Raw genomic sequence first — 18692 nt, forward strand, 5'->3', positions numbered from 1 at the left:
GTTCAGTAGCATTGTCTGCTGATTCTTTTTAGTATATTCTGGCTTAGTTTGTTGTTTATTTTTTTTCAGAATTCTTATTTTTCTAGAAGGTGCTTTTCCAGAAGGAGTTTAAACTAAATATTAAGCCTATTGCATATACTACAACGAAATATAGAAGAAAAAGCCTGTGAAAACAACCACAAGAAATAGAAACCATACATCTCACAAATCTAGAAACATTGTTCAGGAAATAATAAAATAAACTTCTGTTAGACTTGAACACATGAAAAATAATCCAAAATACACTTGAAAAGAAAGATTAATTAAATGATGTTCTAAGGATATTTAAATCAGACAGGAATTCATTGCAAGGCATGATAGCTTAGACAAATCTATTATTGCTCTACTTTCATTGGTACATCTCATCATGCCACAGGGAGAAGATAGTCTTTGAATATAAGTGATTGTACGACAGAACAGGGACTACTCAAAATGATGTAGACAAATTGAGAAGGACATCAGAGACCTGAAATAAAATATATGGGGCCAGAAGTTGATTAATGAGTGTTGTGCTTTTGTTGGCTCACTTTAAAATTAAATCCATACAGATACAGCATAAATGCATTAATACTAGGGACAAATAATTATTTCAATGGACAAATGTATTTCAATAAACAATAAATAATTATTGTTTATGTGTGAGTTAAAGATGAGCAGCAGTGAATACCTCTCACGATAAAAGAGCCTTCTGTATGAGATGAAATGTACTTATTTGCCTTGGCTATTAGAAAATGATTGTGTGGAGGGAAGTTGTCTTGCAGCTACATCGTTTCTTGCAGGGCTGAATTTTGGGCTAATATTTTACTCAGAGTAAGAATGACACTGTGTGGCCATATAAAATTTGTAGAAAAATTGGCTTTGTTCAGAAACAGTCTTGGGAAGATTTTCCCATAAGCTCAAAACACCCCCCTTCTTCATACCTCCTTTTGTGAGACACTGAATTGTCAGTGTAAAAACAGCAGCTCATGGATTCTTTATTTATACTCATTTTATCAGTGAACAAGAGGGACTAGGCTGACATGTAAACCCTGATGAATGGTAATGATGGCAACAGAAGTCAGTCCATCCTGCTGTCTGTTATCAATTGTTATTGTCAGAGCTACAGGCAAATGCCTGGGTTGTCCTGACCTGAGGTGAAGCTAACTGAATAGGGCATGGAAAACTGCTTGACATGTCATGAGAAATTACTGAAAATAGATAGGAATGTAATAAGTTCACAAAAGTAACTGACAGTGCTGTGAGGATTGGCTAGATTTCATAGGTGATTTAAGGGATATTATGTGAGGGAAAATCAAACCTCGGAGATAATAGAAGTATGTCTGGATTAAATATTAGGGAGCATTTGGGGAGCAATCCTGCTTTTGGTTCCCCCAGACAAATTAGTGTAATAAACAAAATGTTTTCTTATCACTGTACCGCAGGAGCTGAATCTGACTTGACTTGATGCTCAGTAAATCCGAACTGTTATTACAAGGATTCGCAGAATCACAGAATCACAGAATTATCAAGGTTGGAAAAGACCTAGAAGATCATCCAGTCCAACCATTACCAATACTTCCTGGCTAAATCATATTCCTCAACACCACACCCAAACATTTCTTGAACACTCCCATGGTCGGTAACTCCACTACATCCCTGGGCAGTGCATTCCAATGCCTGACTACCCTTTCTGAGAAGTAATACTTCCTAATGTCCGGCCTGAATCTCCTCTGACGCAGCTTAAAACCATTCCCTGTAGTTCTGTCACTGATTAAATGAGAGAAGAGGCCAACCCCCAGCTCACTACAACCTCCCTTCAGGAAGTTATAGAGGTCTCCCCTGAGCCTCCTCTTCTCCAGGCTGAACAGTCCTAGCTCCCTCAGCCACTCCTCGTAAGGCCTGTGCTCCAGAGCCCTCCTCTGAACACGTTCCAGGGCCGCATTGTCTTTCTTGCAGTAAGGGGCCCAAAACTGAACACAGTACTCGAGGTGCGGCCGCACCAATGCTGAGTACAGAGGGACAACTACCTCCCTGTTCCTGCTAGTAACACTGTTTTTGATGCAAGCCAGGATGCCGTTGGCCTTCTTGGCCACCCAGGCACACTGTCGGCTCATGTTCAGCCGTGCATCAATCTGTACCCCCAGGTCCGTTTCCTCAACACAGTCCTCCAACATTCAACAGGATGGAGGATGCTATGTGGTCCTGATAGCATCAGCATCTACTCATCACTTTATAATAGCTATCAGTACATGAGAGAACTAAACAAAAGAAAAATATTTCCTGTAGCTGCTCTGATTGCAAGGTAATTATGCCATAGATATGAGCTTTGCCAAAATTAAGTAGGGTGGATCCACCTTAGATTTCAAAAAATACTTAAGGATTTAGAACTTGGATTGATTTGTATACAGAAATATTAGGAATATACATACTGTCTGTAAGAACCTGGCATGAAAATGTGCCATCGGGTGTACTAGCAGCAAGTAGAGCAGTAGCAATAACAATGGCAACAGAAACAGTGAAAAACTAAAGAGCTAATTATTGTTAACCATATATACAGATAAAAGAGAGCAAGATCACAGTAGCTCAGAGGCAAGTAGTAAAAGGGTTAAATCACTGAGACAGTAGCAAGCCTCATTTGATCATGCTTGTCTTTCATCAGTGTCCATCAACAATTTAATCCATAAGGCTAAGCTCCATACACACATTTGCACCTCACAGTTATTATGTCTCTCTGGGAAGTCTGGTTAAGCAGCAGAAGGCTGTCAAAGAAGTTTTTATACAACAGACTGACATTTATACCTAGAATGTCCCACAGGCTTTATAAAGAGCACTCTTTAGTGCCATTAATGTTACATCTTGGTGGGTGAACATGATACAGCCTTGGTGAAAAAGAGATTAAACCACAACTTTGGAAACTAAATCCTATTTTTCTGGAAAGAATAATTTTGGCTTAGATTAGCCTGGGGATGATCAGTTGTCCTGGTTTTTCTTTCTTTCTTTTTATTCTCTTTAAAAAAAAAAAAAAAAAAAAAAAAAAAAAAAAAAAAAGTGCTGAGTTCCATCTGGAACCACATCAGAGCTGAGCAGAAGCAACCTTGTTTTCATCATGACTTGATTTTAAGCAATCAGTGAAGATATCTGGATCACTGATCAGAGCTACTTCATTGCTCAGAATAACACTTTACTCTGTCTTCCATTTTGTAGTTCTTGGCCCTCTTCCAGTTTTAAAGTAAACCATCATGAAATGATTTCATGAATATATATATATATATATATATGAATGTACAAACTGTATTAATTTACGATAAGAATCATGGCTTTATTTTAGAATTACCTCTACATTCCTGGATCTGTGTTCTGAAAGGAATACTAACAACAGGTCTAATATAAAGCCTCTGATATTTGTGAAGATTTTTCCTTTGAGTGCACTAAGCCTTAGACAGATACCCGTGGAGAAAAGTGCATACCCTTGCTTTACACATTTATGCCCAGTCATAGTTTCCTAAATACTGCCTTTACTTTTGCAAATATGTCAGAGGACTGGCTTGGGAGGTAGAGGTTTGTCTGGATGCCATTCTGTAAAAGACACAGCCAGGAAAATACTGAACAAGCTCCAGGAAGAGAGAAATTTGCCAAGACACTAGCTGAGGCAGGAGGTTCCAATTTGTTTGGACACTGTAATGTGTGCATGAGTGCTTCTGAGGGAAAAGTGAAAAGGGAAACAATATGAGATACTCTAGGATGAGTGAATGTAACATTTAATTTTATCTATTCAGACGTTCTGGCTTAATTAAAATATGAGACAGATTATTTCAAGCAGAGCACATGGCTGTGTTGGTGGCGGTGTACAGTCTTCAGAATGGTGTCAGGTCTGAAATATCTTCACAACCTGCTTGCAAGAAGACAAGGTAGATGCACTTCTTATACCCCAAAACAGAAAACTGATTACCTAGAACAGACTGAACTACATAACTATATGTAGTGATGGGCTGCATAGTTCAGAGATGGGTAACTACACCTGAATCAGCAAGACACTTTCCTGTAGCAGTTTTAGAGCCCATAGCACAGTGAACCAGGACATACAGAAAGAATGGTAAAAGGGAAACAGAGCTATGCTGACTCTGGGGACCAGCCAATCTAAAAAGAATTTGTCTTTCTATAGTCAAAAGAAAGTACTATGAGTTGCAGAGTATTGTTTATCTCCTTCTAAAATGGTCAGGATGCATGAGGAACATCACTTTCTTGCACACTGTTATTTTTAATGTCTATAGGGAAAGCTTTTGACATCTTTCTTAGATTAGGCAGACAAATTAAAAACTGTCAAAGTTAACCTTCAAGACAGTCTCTACTTCAATTTAACAAGCTATAATTAGCTCTTTTTTTTTTTTTTCTTTTCCTCCCTGTCATTTTCATATTTCCCTGGAATCATTCATTGTGATCTCATACATATAGGTATTAGAAGTATTTCTACAGAAGACAAGCACAATACAGCACACTTAAAGACTATGTAATTTGTTTTTGGAGCTTCTGAAAAAAATAAGCTGAAATGAGCTTTCAAGGAAAGAAGTATGACTAAAGGGTGTCTGGTGAGTCCTGTTTATCACAGATGTACCGTACAAGTAGGACACTAAGGAAGAAAGAGGAGAGTGTGTTAACTAAACTGGTTGCATCAAAGGATATTGCTAACAGTATGACTGGACATAATGACTTAAATACTTTGTGATCAAATTCACTGTTCAGAACAGTGACATAATGAAAATGAGGGTATAGCTCTTTCAATTATATGTGTAGTGCCCAAGGCGGTCTAAACTTAGATGTTATGTTAGTTAGCGAAAAAGACATGAAGATGTTTTCTTTTGCTCAGAAGCAATTTTGAAAGCAGAAAGAATAGAGCAAACTACCAAGAAAGAACATAGAGGAGGTGGGGTGAGGAGCTGTTAAGTCTCTGATGTTCTTGAACTTGGAGTATTTCATCATTTATTGCAAAGAAGGTGTTGCTAAATTAAGAATACTAAAACCAGCTGATATGAGCAATGACAGTAAAAGGCTAAGTAAGTCAAGGTAACAATGACATCTCTGTCCATGTGAAAATGACATATTTCATGACATTCTGAAACCTTAGACTTGAACGTATAGGTTAATTTTCAAACGAAATACCACTCAGTGAAATGGTTTCAAGCAGAACTTGTTTGAAAAAGATGTAGAGAGGAAAAAGTTCAGTGGAAAGATGCAATTAATTTCATGTTGAGCAATCTAGACTTCTCCTCATAAATGATCCAAATTTCTAATTTTCAGGGACTGATTTTTTCATGAGTTTAGATTTGTACTTCAGTGAAAAGGAAAGGAAACAGAAAAATGATTTAAAAAAATGAAAAAAATGGATTTGTGTGTGTGTGTGTGTGTAAGAAACTCTCTGAATTTCACACAAAAATACTTGGGCAAAATGAATTGTACTACGAATACGAAAAACTTTTTTTACATTCAAATGCACCACAAAATTAAATAAATAAATAAATAAATATGCCTTTTACAATTTCTTACCTTATTCAAGCATGGTTGTGTCTTCAGAAGAATGGAGAGATACCTTTCCACATCACCAACCTCTTTAAATGAACTTCTACTTTTCAAAATCTGAATTAAAAAGGAAATACGGAATAAACTGTGTATCATCTATATCACAGTGCAATACAGTTGAGTAACTGTAAATCCATCATTCCTGAGGCAAGATGTTACTGTGAAGCAGATTGGATACAAAGGATAAATACAGCGGAATATTTGGGGAAAAATAAACAAATACATAAAATTTTGAAGAAGAACAGGGAAGGCTGTAAAAAGAAACAAACAAACAAAAAATCTTAAAAAATGTTTATAATCTTAACACCAACTTCCAAATGGAGACTCATTATTTTTGTAGTTCCACATGCTATACCGAAAACTTGAACACAGCACATACCAATGTGCTAGATACCAAAAATTACTTTTATTTATGTATTTATTTATTTATTTATTCATTTCCAATTTTAGGTACTTTGTGTCTGTTTACCTAAAGTAACTTGCATTATGTATTTAAACTCTTTCTACTACATGTTCTTCTTCAAATGGCCACTTGATTTTAGCCTTGACCTCTTTATGCAATTTCAGTATTTCATTTTTCTAGCTGCAATGAATCTTGCATTAAAAGGGATAGAGTCTGCAGATATTAAATTTTGTGAACTCCAGACAGAGCACAAAGTGTGTAGTTTGCAACAAGACACTGTTCTCATGAAGTTTGGAAACAGACCTCTTGGTTAAAAATTTAGTAACCTTTGTTGATATTCATTTAAAAAAAAAAAAAAATCTCAGTAGAAGAGCAGTACTGGTGGCATTTTGTCAACCATATTCAACCATATGTTCATTTGGGGAGAATTTAAGACAACTTGTGTGAATCTACAGATGCAAATTTATAGTTGAGAGAACTAAAATGTTGCATCTGATCACTTGAGACTTGCTAAGAGCCTATTGCAAAATTGGGTAATCTTCTAGAAATACTACTATTGCTGAGTCATCAAAATAGAATCCTATGTATATTTGTATAAACAGAGAACTCAACAACTTAGATGATTAATTCTTCAGGTTCTTTCCTGAAGATTTCTGTTGTCTGGTACGACACCTTGGTTCTCTTCAGTGTTTGTATCCAGGAGGTTGCTTCTGCTGGTGCAGAGTGTGGCATGTAGGCTCTTGTTTTTCAGTGACAAAAATGCATAGTGTTTTGTAGCTGAGAATTTGCTCTATCAAATTGTGTTACTGTGCTTTTTGAACCCATTGTAATTTCTATGGAAATAAATAGAAGGTATTATTTTCAGAACAACTTACTTAAAATGCCTTAAAAGTGATCAAAGCCCTGCCCAGAGTTTGCATACTGAGACAAGTAAGCAAAAGCCAGCACAAGGATCTAGGTCAGGAAGATGTGATGAGATCCAAGGAGAGATTAGACAAATTTAAGCTCTTTCAGTCAAACCACCGATACCTCTTGGAGCCTGATTTGAATTTGGAATGAGCTGCAAACCTCACGTTTTTCAGTTTGGTTCCAAAATAATGTCTGGCAACTGTAAACAGTAACATGCATTTTCTTCACTGCACCAACCAGAGAAAAGTCAATATGCCAGATCAAGAAATTCTGGAGGGGAGATGATCATTAGAAGAATGGAGCCAGTTTGAAAGAAACTGCAACCAGAAAGGGTCAAAACGAAAAAAAAAAAAAAAAGAAAAAAAAACCTCTATGGGAACCCAAGTAGTAACTTGCCACTGAATTATGAATGGAGAGAGAGGTAATTGTTATGCTAAAGAAACCAAACTTCCTGTGTTTTTAAGTTGTGGTCATAGCAAAATCTTTATTTTTTACTAAATAGGTTGCATTAGCCTTGTAGGGTTCCACGACATAAATAAAATGACACATGTAACATGCCACTCTGAAATGTAAAATTACTGTAGAATGAGAATTTGAACAATGAGAAACAGCTTCCATCCCCACTTGAAATTTCCTGTGTAAAAAAGGCCTTTAGGTTAACTTCAGCTTTGTCCTCTTTAACAGCTCTATGTAAATAAAGCAAATGCTTGTACTCAGAGTTTTACTTTTTCTTAACTTCAGTAGCTTCATATGTGCAAAATTTGTAAAACAGGGTGAAGGAAGAATTATACATTAAGATATTTATTTACAGAAATACCAATATCATCACTTAGAGGACCAAAAGAAATTTCCCCTGATGACATCAAAGAAGTATATCTTCAAAGAGAAGGAAAATTCCTATATGTAGTAATATTTAGGAAATCCCAATTCTTAGCTTTCAGAGATCAGTACAGCTGTGCTAATTTAGAACAGCGAGAAACTGGTCAGTAATTTTTCTCTCCCTTTGCAACATTCTGTCCTGTAAGAATTTCAGAAAAACACATTTCTGTTGAAAAATACATAAACCCCTACTAAAGTATGCATTTTATGACATTTAACTAAGCCTGTGGAAGTCCCACATTGTAATATAATAAAAACTACTGCTTGTTCTGCATTTGGCATCCATAAACCTCAAATCACATTTCTGGAGGGCAGTCTTTGCCTTTTGGCAGATTGAGAGTCCAAGAAGTAATAAAAAGAAGCAATATACCTAGGATTCTCTTCAATTCACCAGCTTTAACAGTGTAGAAATTGTATTATAAATAAATAAATAAATAAAATCCAGTGGTTAGGCTTATGGGGTAATTTAAAAGCCTTTCTGTCTGCAGAATTATTCAGACAATTTCTGAATCTTTGTGGTAGGTGTAGAGAGAGATATGTGTAAGTTTGGACTGAGAAAAAAGCCTTCTCCTCACTGAGCAGTCTAGACCCATCCTGTTGGTCTGGAATTCCGCCACTTCCACGGAAAAGAAATATGTTTAACAGAGGCTACTGAAGAAAGAGGAGAGGGAGGATTAGATACATGAATCCTAAAACATACTAACCTGCTTTGTCTACTTTTTCACTCTGTTAATTTTGAGCTTTGGGGATCTTGATGAAACTGGTTTGAGGTAAGAGCACTGCAATCCAAGTTTATCAGCACTGCTAAGAAGCACAGTAATAAGTCACTACAGAAATATTTATTACCTACTGGTAACTGCTGGTAATTGCTGAAAAAACAACCCGAAAGACATGTCTATGCTCTTGCTGGAACGACTCACTATGATGTAATTCCCTAAGCACCTCCACTAGGAGACAGTAGTAAAAAACTATGAACGTATTCTCCCTGTTAACATTCTTTCCTTCTCTCCTTAACAGAGCTGAAAAAACAGCAGTGTGAATTCATAAATTCTTTAAAAAACAAAATCAGTGGTTTTACATTAGTGTAGCAAGGCAGAAGGATATTTTAGGAAGTCCCGTTATCTATAAACACACTACAATTCTTTCATGTTCCTTTGACATAGAGCTTGATTCACAAGCATTCTTCATTTATTAATGTGAGGCATTAATAAGGAAACTGATCCAATTCTGCAGCCTCTGTGGGTGTCTAGCCAATACAGAAGCTTCCAGTGTTGTAATACTAAGTTCCTGATTTGGGAAACATTCAGCCCTACCTGGGTAAACTCTGAAAAACAGTATATGTTTTGCAGCAAAAATAATTGACTAAAGTTTAGGTAACAGTTTTGTGAGATCTTGTGAGCCAATGTCACAGCTCACCAGCACCACACAAGACACCTCACCACCCTCAGTCCACATCTTCTACCACTCGCTGCAGTCATGAGATGGGTACAGGAGAGAGAGAAGAATACTTTTGGTGCTGCCAAAACATCAGATTGGCTGACTTTTTCTCTACCTCAAATCCCCAAAGAACCTGGTCTGTTACCTCTTACAGACAAACTTTTCCAAACGAGACAAAAAGTCTTTAATTCACAACCATTTCCCCTCCTCTCCCTTCAAAGCACACTTAGCCATTCACAATTCTTCTGGCTAGTTTCAAATCCATACTTACACCAACTGGTTAGTTTAGGTCTATTAGCTCACAGACCATTTAGACCATCTGGTTTTCCTCCAGGTTTTCCTAGATGCCTGACTCCACTGATCTCTGCATTTGAAGTACATCCATGTCTGGTTTTAGAGGTGACAATCCTAATTATAACTCAGTGGTGTGGTCAAGGTCCCAGATCATGCAGTGTGGTTACAGGATGCTTATGCATCTTCTGCCTTCCATCATTTCCTGACTGATTTACATCAGAGCTATGCAATGCTTATTATACACAATGCAAAGTTAAGGAATATTCACATATTTAAACCACAGAAAGAATCTTGAGTTCCAGCATAATTTATATTCTCCTACACTATTTATCTAGCTACAAAACTTTAATTTTTTTTCCAGGAACAGTCTCACAATGCAGAGTGCCTGGATTTGATTTCTAGGGATTCTTGCTAAAATATGAATATGACACCATCTCAGGCCTTTACCCAGAAACTTAGGCAATAAATTGTCCTGTCTGGATGTTCAGTATGAGAAATACTTCCTCATTTAAAAACCATAAGTTTGAATAAAGGGAGTTAAATGAACAGAGTTTTATCTTGAGCAGACTTTCTAAAACATCGACTGTGGAAAACTGAGTAATGAACAGTAGGTGAGGCTGCTATCCCCAAGGCCCAGCCCTGGCCCTGAACTCTTTCCACAGCAGGAAGGAGCAACCAACTTAAGGCAATTGTCCTCTTGCCTCTGGTTACATCACCTCACACAACTCAATAGCCAAGCTTAGAAAAAAAATCTGGGGACAATTTTATCTCTCAGTCTAAGGATCATTTCATTTGTAGTACTGTATGAGCTATATAGGAGTCCTCAAGAACAAATGACTGCTCAATAGGCAGTTCGGGCGCAGAGAGATTAGGATGAGCTAATCTGGCAATGTGTCAGTCTGCTTCCCAACATCACATTTTTCCTCTCTTACAGCTTTAGGCTGGGCATCGTTCTCCCCACTAATTCATCACTCCAGGAGGGTGTAATTGCTTTCAGTCATCATATACCCTGCAGTTCTGGTACATCAATGGATTTGGATCTAACACTCATACATACATACTGATGTAGCAGAAAGTTGTGTTGCATATGTACCTATGTCACTGGTTGCAGGAAGTGAACACCAAGCCTTGAATGCTGGCACTACCCTCTTAAGGGCTGCATAGCTTTTATTTACCTATTCCAGATGGAGAGACCAGCCTTCTGTTGCTGGGGCAGACATAATAGTGAAATCAGAATCATGACTGCTCTGGGTGAGTTCCAGTGAGCTCCATAGCGAACTCACTGAGCTTCTTCCACTTATCAACCCTTCTCCCCTTGCCCTCCCATTATAGCCACAGTTCATCTACCAATATGCTACCAGAGCATTAGACCTCCTTGATGCCTCTAGTTCAGTGGGGAATCACTTAAAATTTCTTGAGCTGTTTTTAGAGAGGAATCAAAGACACTCTATGGGACTGACAGAACATAAGTTTCTTGAACAAAATGCTTACATCATTTTCTTTGCAGAGCTGTAGATTGTCACCTGAATTAATTTACATAGGGAAGGACATGGTCAAAGATTCTAAAAATATTCTATTCTATTACTGTTAATCATATTCTGCCTACATTTTACTGAAGAAGGCAGGTTTTTTACACCCAGTAACTCAGGTAAATTTCAGTGTAATTACATGTGAAAGAAAAAGTACATTTTTAGCCCAACAGCTTTCATTTGCTGAAAATCAAAAGGATTTTGTCAAAAAGAAAAAAAAAAAAAAAGTGAAAATATTTCCATACAAGGTCACAGTTACCTAAATAAATCACAGCCAGCTTCACGCTCCAGACTCTATTTATATTTTGAGCCAGGGAACATCTGTTTAATGGTGGGTGGTCATGTAACAGTTTCATAGACAACAGAGCCATCCTAATATGCTTGTAGACATCAGAAAAGGAGTTATCCTGAACTCAGTGAATCTGTAGAGATGTAAATGGAAGGAGAATAATCCCCATCATCCTGAAAGATACTCTTCTCAGAAGCCAAATAAAACTACATGTCAGGAATTATATGACTAAAGAGATTTGCCAGGAAAGTTCTTATTTAAAATAAAGAACAAGCCAGTACCTTATGGTGTTTCTTAATAATAGCTGCAGTAACTTCCACAAACATAGAACAGAAAGACTTGAGATATGTCAACAGCTTGTCAAGGTGAAAGGGCATTAACTACCAGTGTTTGGAAAAGGACAGAGAAGAAAGCACTGATCCTGCTAGTTTTTACCTGTATTTTACACAGGTCAATTATTTAGGTAAAGAATTTACACAGAACATGAAAATTCTGGAAAATGACCGGAAGAGTTTTGAGAGACTGAGATGTATGACTCTATAGTAGAATCCATACCTAACAGTGGCATGGAACTAACTGAGAGCACAGACATAATTAGAACTAAACAGTATTTTTCTCCCCAGACTGTTGTCCACAGGCCATTACAGACTCATCTGATTATTAAGTGAGCATTCGGCAATTACACATCTCTTTGGCTCAACGTCAGTTTTTCTTGCCCACATCCTTACCCTATCCACAGTACCTAAGATACAAGGAGCAGCACACAGCATGCTGAGTGAGATGACACAGAAAATGGAAGCAGAGGTCACTGTCAAATTCTGCTGTGTTTTTGAGGTGCCTTATCTATATCATAAATTATTTCCCTGAAAGTATGTGTATGTGGATTTCTCTTCAGAAGGGAGAGAGAAGGGAGGAGAAGGACAGGAATTATGCCCACAAAAAGGCTGCCTAAACTGTAAAATATTTCTTTGAAACTTTCTTTTTGAACACAAATATCCTGTTCTTTGGTCCGATCCTTTATTTTTCTGAAAGGATCAAACCAAGCTCTGTCTTCTGTCAGAGACTATTTGTATATTTTTCATTAAATTGCCTTAGAATAAACAGTCTGGTGAATAGAATAAGAGATATTTTCCACAGAATCAGTGCAAACACAATGACTGGCATCTTCTCTTCACTGTGTCCTCTTCAGCATTCATTTCCCACCAGCGGCGATACTGCTTCAGTCCCCTGCAGGCACAGTAACCTGAGTTAAAAACTATGCCCATGTCCAATACAACCCAGTAAACTGAATTGTGAGACCTCAGTCCAGGGAAGCGTGGAAGAGTTTCCTAACATCAGTGTGCATTTGTAACACTGACATCTTCCAAGTGAACAGTTGCTTTGTTTTTCTTGCCACTACTTGAAACTTGTCACTGGATTTTCCCTTGTCAGAAGCAGAATTCCCAACCAACTCATCCACACTTTCCACAGCATCCTTCTACCTCATGAACTTGGGCTGAAATACATTACTCCATTTTCTGACTTCCAACAATCTGTGCTTCCCAGAGTATCTCACTGCAGTGAATATGAACCACCAGGCCTCCTCATCACCCTGTGATTCTCCTTTCTGGGCAGGCTGTGGGGAAGAGGGAACCATTCTCATGCTTCCCTCACATCCCCACACAGGCCAGGTCCCGAGAAGCCCTGTGGTTTAGGCTAGACTGGACAATGGTAAGGTTATCACAGATGGGACTGGGGTCAACACATCTTTGAGGTCTGGAGGTGTCCTTGAGGTGAGGAACAGCATGAGCCCCAGTCATCTTGTCCCCAGGCTTCCTCTCTTAGCCAGGGCTGCCATCTCTCTTCTCTCAGGTGAGTGTCCAGATACTGGCCTAAAGAGTGTTGTTCTCCCAAGCCATAACAGAACCAGGGAGTCCTTTCCTATATTATGAAAAATGTAGTCGCTGAAAGCATCTGATTCCAGAAACCTACTAAAATTAGCTGAGCTGTACAGTAGTACATGAGACTCCACCTAATTTGAAAAAAAAAAATAAAAAAATTGGAAGTCCATTTTGTACAAGGCATAAGCAGACTCACGCTCTAGTTTTCCAAGCATCCCAAATAACTTAGGCTTGAAATGGATGACAATCAGTTCAGTGCTGTGAACCCTGAGATATGCTGCTATTGCCAAACAGAACTTAAGACTTTTTGTAAACTTTATATTGAGATGTCTTCTAACTGTAGATATGGGCAACTTCAGCATAAGAATTTTAAATTAATCCCTAAGTCTTTCTCAAGATTTCTTTTTTGGTGGCCCTTCTCTCACTAAGACAATAGAGCATGCCAACAACTAGCCCCTTAAAAAACTCTGATGAAGGAAAAAATGAGACTACATTCTTAGGAAATTTCTATGAACTAAAACAATCCTAGGAGGTGGAAAAAAATGAACTTTGATTTGAAAAGAAAAAAGACATATTTGCCTGTTTTTTTATGTTGATGTGGTGGTGTTTTTTGTTTGTTTGTTTGTTTTTGTTTTTGTTTTTGTTTGCTGTTTAAGTTATCTGGCTATGAATGGGCCACATTGAAAAATTAATAACAAGAGCTTACATGGGAAATATCCATAGGATTCTGTATATAAACCACTCTTATCTAAAGAGTCTGATAAAACAGCTGGTAGATATTAAGGACCAACATTCCCTATACATAATAAATAAGTACTATAGTATTCTCCAGTGCCATCTTAGAGTACTTTAGTAATATTTTGAAGGACTGCATGGCCGTAATCCCATTTCTTATAGAACATAATAACTCTACAGATCAATTTTAACTTAAAATTCTCTGAGGGCTGGACATTCAGACTTGGGGGTTTACCATGGTAATCAATAGGAAAATGATATGATTTATATTATGTTTTTTGACACTTATGTAGGCTCAGACTAACTAGTTTCCAGAGGTGCCTGTTTCTCACCATCATTATAAGGCATCTCAGGGTGACCAGCTCACATGCAGGCATCTGTGCTGGGCATCTTTTTCACTAGAGAAAACCATAGAAGAGATTTGTTGACAGAATTGTACTAAACCCACTGGTACAGTGCAGAAGTCCAGCAAAATCATTATTTCAGTTTGACTTAAACCTCAAAGTAGGCAGCCAGTACATAAATGATCTCTTACCTGGTAGCACTGCACTTGAGATCACTCTGATATCATACAGAGAGCCCTTCTCTAACTTCCTGCATAGGAGTCTAATGTACTACTATTTCAAACCATTGTTATGATAACAGGGATTCTCTGAACATCTGCTGCAGCCAAACTGCAATAATGTGGAAGAGGCAACATGGCAAAATCACCCCTGACATACATAGTGCGGTTATACCAGGGCTGATTTTGGCCCTATGCATGTTAGACAGAAGTTTGTAATAAGAATTCCCTTGTTCACTTCTCTGATAATCTGCTTCAACCATTCTCATATATAACTGCTAGCGGCAGATTCACTCCCACTGCTCGGCTTCTCTTTTTCTTTTAAACTGAACCAGACCTTACAGACAATGTAAAGCCCTTAGAGTAACTCTAATCCATTTCTAAAAGATGCCTCTGACTGTACGGTAGCCCAGGATTCTGTTTTGAATAAACCCATGCTTACACTCATTGCAACTGAGTATTTCTAATGTAAGTGCCTGCAAGGAGGAGGAGGAGGGGAAGAGGCTCATTAATAATCACGATGGCTTCAGGATTGCATAACTCAGTCAATGTGATCATCCCCTGTGCAATATCAGGTTTGTTTTATTGCAGAGTGCTTGTGTCTGTACAGTTCCCATTTTGGGGAGCTGCAGTTCTTGGGAGCTTTCCTGCTATCCCCACTTCTAGAACTGTAAAACGGCGGCCTGCTGTTTTAATCACGCCTCCCTTTTTCCAATGTTGTTTGCGCCCTGGTACAACCCATCTGCCTTGAATCTAGTGCTCCACTGGGGCTGCACACATCTGCCAGCCAGACTACCTTCGTACACAATTACTCAATCCACCGTAAGGCTCTTTAATAGGAAACAAGTGTGACAACGGCAAGCCTTTTACTCTCTCTCTCCCTCTCTCTCTCACTCTCCCCCTTTCTCCTCCTCTCTCTTTTTATTTTTTTAATTTTTTTTTTTTTACTTTTCTTTAAACCACATAGCCAAACCACCCTAACAGTGATGAAGCTTGATAGATCCACCCAGGTGTAGGTGAAATGGTAGAGCCTCAAGCGTAATAGATGCCGTGTTCTTGTGCTGAAGTTCAGCACAGTGTCCTGAAGGGTTGTCTAGCAGCAGAGAGATGGGTTGCTCTTTGCACAGTTACAAAGTCAATGAGCTTCATCCTGCTTACATGTATGACTAATTTAGAAAGCAACCTGGATTTAGGTGAGTGCTGCAGAACTCTCTCTTCTCTTCAGTGCACGGACAAAGCACAGCACACAGTAAGTGGAAAATTTGCCTTTACTTGTTTTACTTGGGAATTAATTAACTGTGTTTACTTTTGAGAGAATCCTCCGAAGGCTGGTGCAGAAATGAACCAGAATAATGTTTGCATGCATATCCCCTGTGTATTTCCTCCTGTTTCATTTTACACTGTGCCTTGGTCCTGCTACTTCAGCCTGAATGCTCAGACCATACAGCTCTGAAGCAGCTTTGCTCTCTAAAGCTGAGCAATATAATGATATCAGTACCACAGAAGTCTATTGATGTATCTGTTTGTGCATAATATCTGATTACTGAGCAGAGTTAGGGTGTTTTATGATGAATGGCAAAAAAAATGTAATTCCCTAAATGAAGAAACTGAAACACTCTAAATCTCCTCTTTTCTGAGAAAAGAAGTTGGAATAAAGGAAGCAAAAACTTAGAAATCCCAGAAATTAAAAAATAAAAGCAATTTACCCTGAAAAAGAAAGCTGCAGTTTTATTTTATTTTTAGAATTTTTTTTTTTTTGCCTAATCATTGATTGGAATATAGAGTGTTACCAAGTTATAAATTAACAAACTGTATCAACTGCAGTGATTGTAAAGCCGGAAACAAAAACAAAAACAAAACAAAACAAAATAAAAAAACAAAGCAAATACAAAACAAAGAAAAAAAAAAGAAGAAAAAAAAAGGAAAGTTGCTTGTCTAAAATGCAAGAAGAGGCATATTAGAAACAGATGTATAGAATCTCAACTTTGACTCTTCAGTCTTTCATGCTCGGTTTAATGCAGCCTTAAAGTTGCCTTTAGTTTACAGTTACAACTTTGGATTCACTGTTAAACTGTGCTTGAACTTGATGTCAAGATTTGATCTCAGCTCACACATATTCTTTGAGCCTCCTGCTGGAGTTTTACTTTGCAGTTGGGAATCTGTTTCCTACTGTAGCTGAAGCACATTAACAAGATTGCTGTGATGAACTTTCAGGTGGAATGCCAGCTAATGTAAAATAATGTGTCCGCTGCATATACAAAATGTTCTCTCTGTGAAATAAACACTTGCAGTATAAAAAGGATCTGCCAGTGTCTCAAGGAGATGATGACACAGTGTAAGAACGCATACCAGAAGTATGTTTGAATTTATTTTCCAGAGAATCCAATGGGATGACACTTCTCACTTTAGGCTTAATTTATTTTGAGCTGTTACCCAGGTTGGTGGCTGCTGTCAACACTGGAGGTGGAACAAATGAGACTGAGTAGTTATGCCCGCAAAATGCTTTCATTAGTCTTCCCTTCTGTAGAACGTTGCTCTTGGACAGATGAGTATATGTGGTCATTTTAATTAGCCATGGCTTTAGGCTGCCACAGTTATCCTTTGTGCATGATAGTCATTGGCCTAACTTTGCTGTAAAAATAAATAAGTAAATAAGTAAATAAATTAATAAATCCAATCTGCTAAATGTACTTGTCTTAACTTGACAATTTAAAAGCAATAAAGCTGGAAATTTAGGAAGGTAAAATAACTTTCTCAGAAGAATTAGTTAGACCTGTTGCTGGCATCAAACAGTGGTCAATGTCTACCCCCTACAGGGAGAGAGTCTAATTTCATTGTGCCTTCCCTAGTGCACAGCCACTGTAGCAATTCAGTTCAACTACTTTGAGAGAGTAGTTATTCTCTGGCTCTAACAACTGCCCTTTAATGATGAGGTCAGATTGTGATTAATAGAAATCCATTTGCAAAGAGCTGAATCCATAATAAATAGCATAACTAATAAATAGCAGTAATCATTTACTCTCTCTTAAATTTAACTCAGTAGAAAATGGCTTTGAAATTCTAAAAGCTATAATCAGCAGCGTTCTTTTGCAACTGCAAAATACAAGTGTTCCTTTACAAGGAATCCCTGCTTACCTTATGTCAGTGTAACTTTGCAGCCATGCTTGTGTAGTTACGGTAAGTCAAAAGGTGTCCTAGAGTTTGCACCACGCCTAAGACTTTAGAGTACTACTACATATAGGTGAAGTTGATAGTTACAGACATAGACCCCCCGTTATGGTCACATCAAGTACTATGACAGTATTTATATTAGAAAGAAAGAAAAAAAAAAAACAAAAAAACAACTCTCTCTTTCACCATGTTTCTGTTATACAAACATGCATATACACACATATACTCACAAGAAATGTTATAACCTATCCATCCTCTGCACTTTGAAATGATGCTTTGCACCTTTTAAGACTTATTCTGTTCGTGTTCTCTTCAGTACTTAAAATATTTTGTGTATGGAAAAGATGGCACTTCCATATAATAGAGCCTGACCTCAGCTACAGCTCATATGATATCAGCAGAGAGTCCTGACAGTAACTGAGTTAACTTTTTTTCGCATAAACTTGTCCATCTTTATCTGTAGCATAAAAAAGACAGTAAGTATCAATGTGTTGAGAAACAGAGTTTGTTTTTGTCATTAATTGCTATTTAGGTTGACAATCTCCTTTATAGCAATGCATCAGTTACTGGAAGGACTATAATACCCACTTTAACAAATAATTTATTGTATGAAGAGATAATGAAAACTAAATGTCTGAATGTCTGAATAATTATTCATATTTGACTGCATAATTTATCAAAAATACTCAATTTTTGATAAATTTATCATAAATACTCAAACTCAAAATTTATTCTCATTAGATCTCTTGTTTAAATGCGGGAGTACAGTCCTGAGGAACTTAAAAGAACAGATACTTAAGATTTTAAACTATGTTAATTCTATGTTCGTTAGAAAGACCAATAGCAAATTGTAAGTAATACTTAAGTTGCATAATGGAAGCATAGTGTCTAACACTTCAAAAAAGAATTGATTAAATAACCAGTAGTCATACTGCATATATTTTGTTGATAGACATCATTTCATATTACCACATTTTTTATTAACAAAACTCCATTGAAGACAGGAATATTA

This window comes from Coturnix japonica, chromosome 1 (genome assembly GCF_001577835.2).
Source record: "Coturnix japonica isolate 7356 chromosome 1, Coturnix japonica 2.1, whole genome shotgun sequence".
Classification (NCBI taxonomy): Eukaryota; Metazoa; Chordata; class Aves; order Galliformes; family Phasianidae; genus Coturnix; species Coturnix japonica.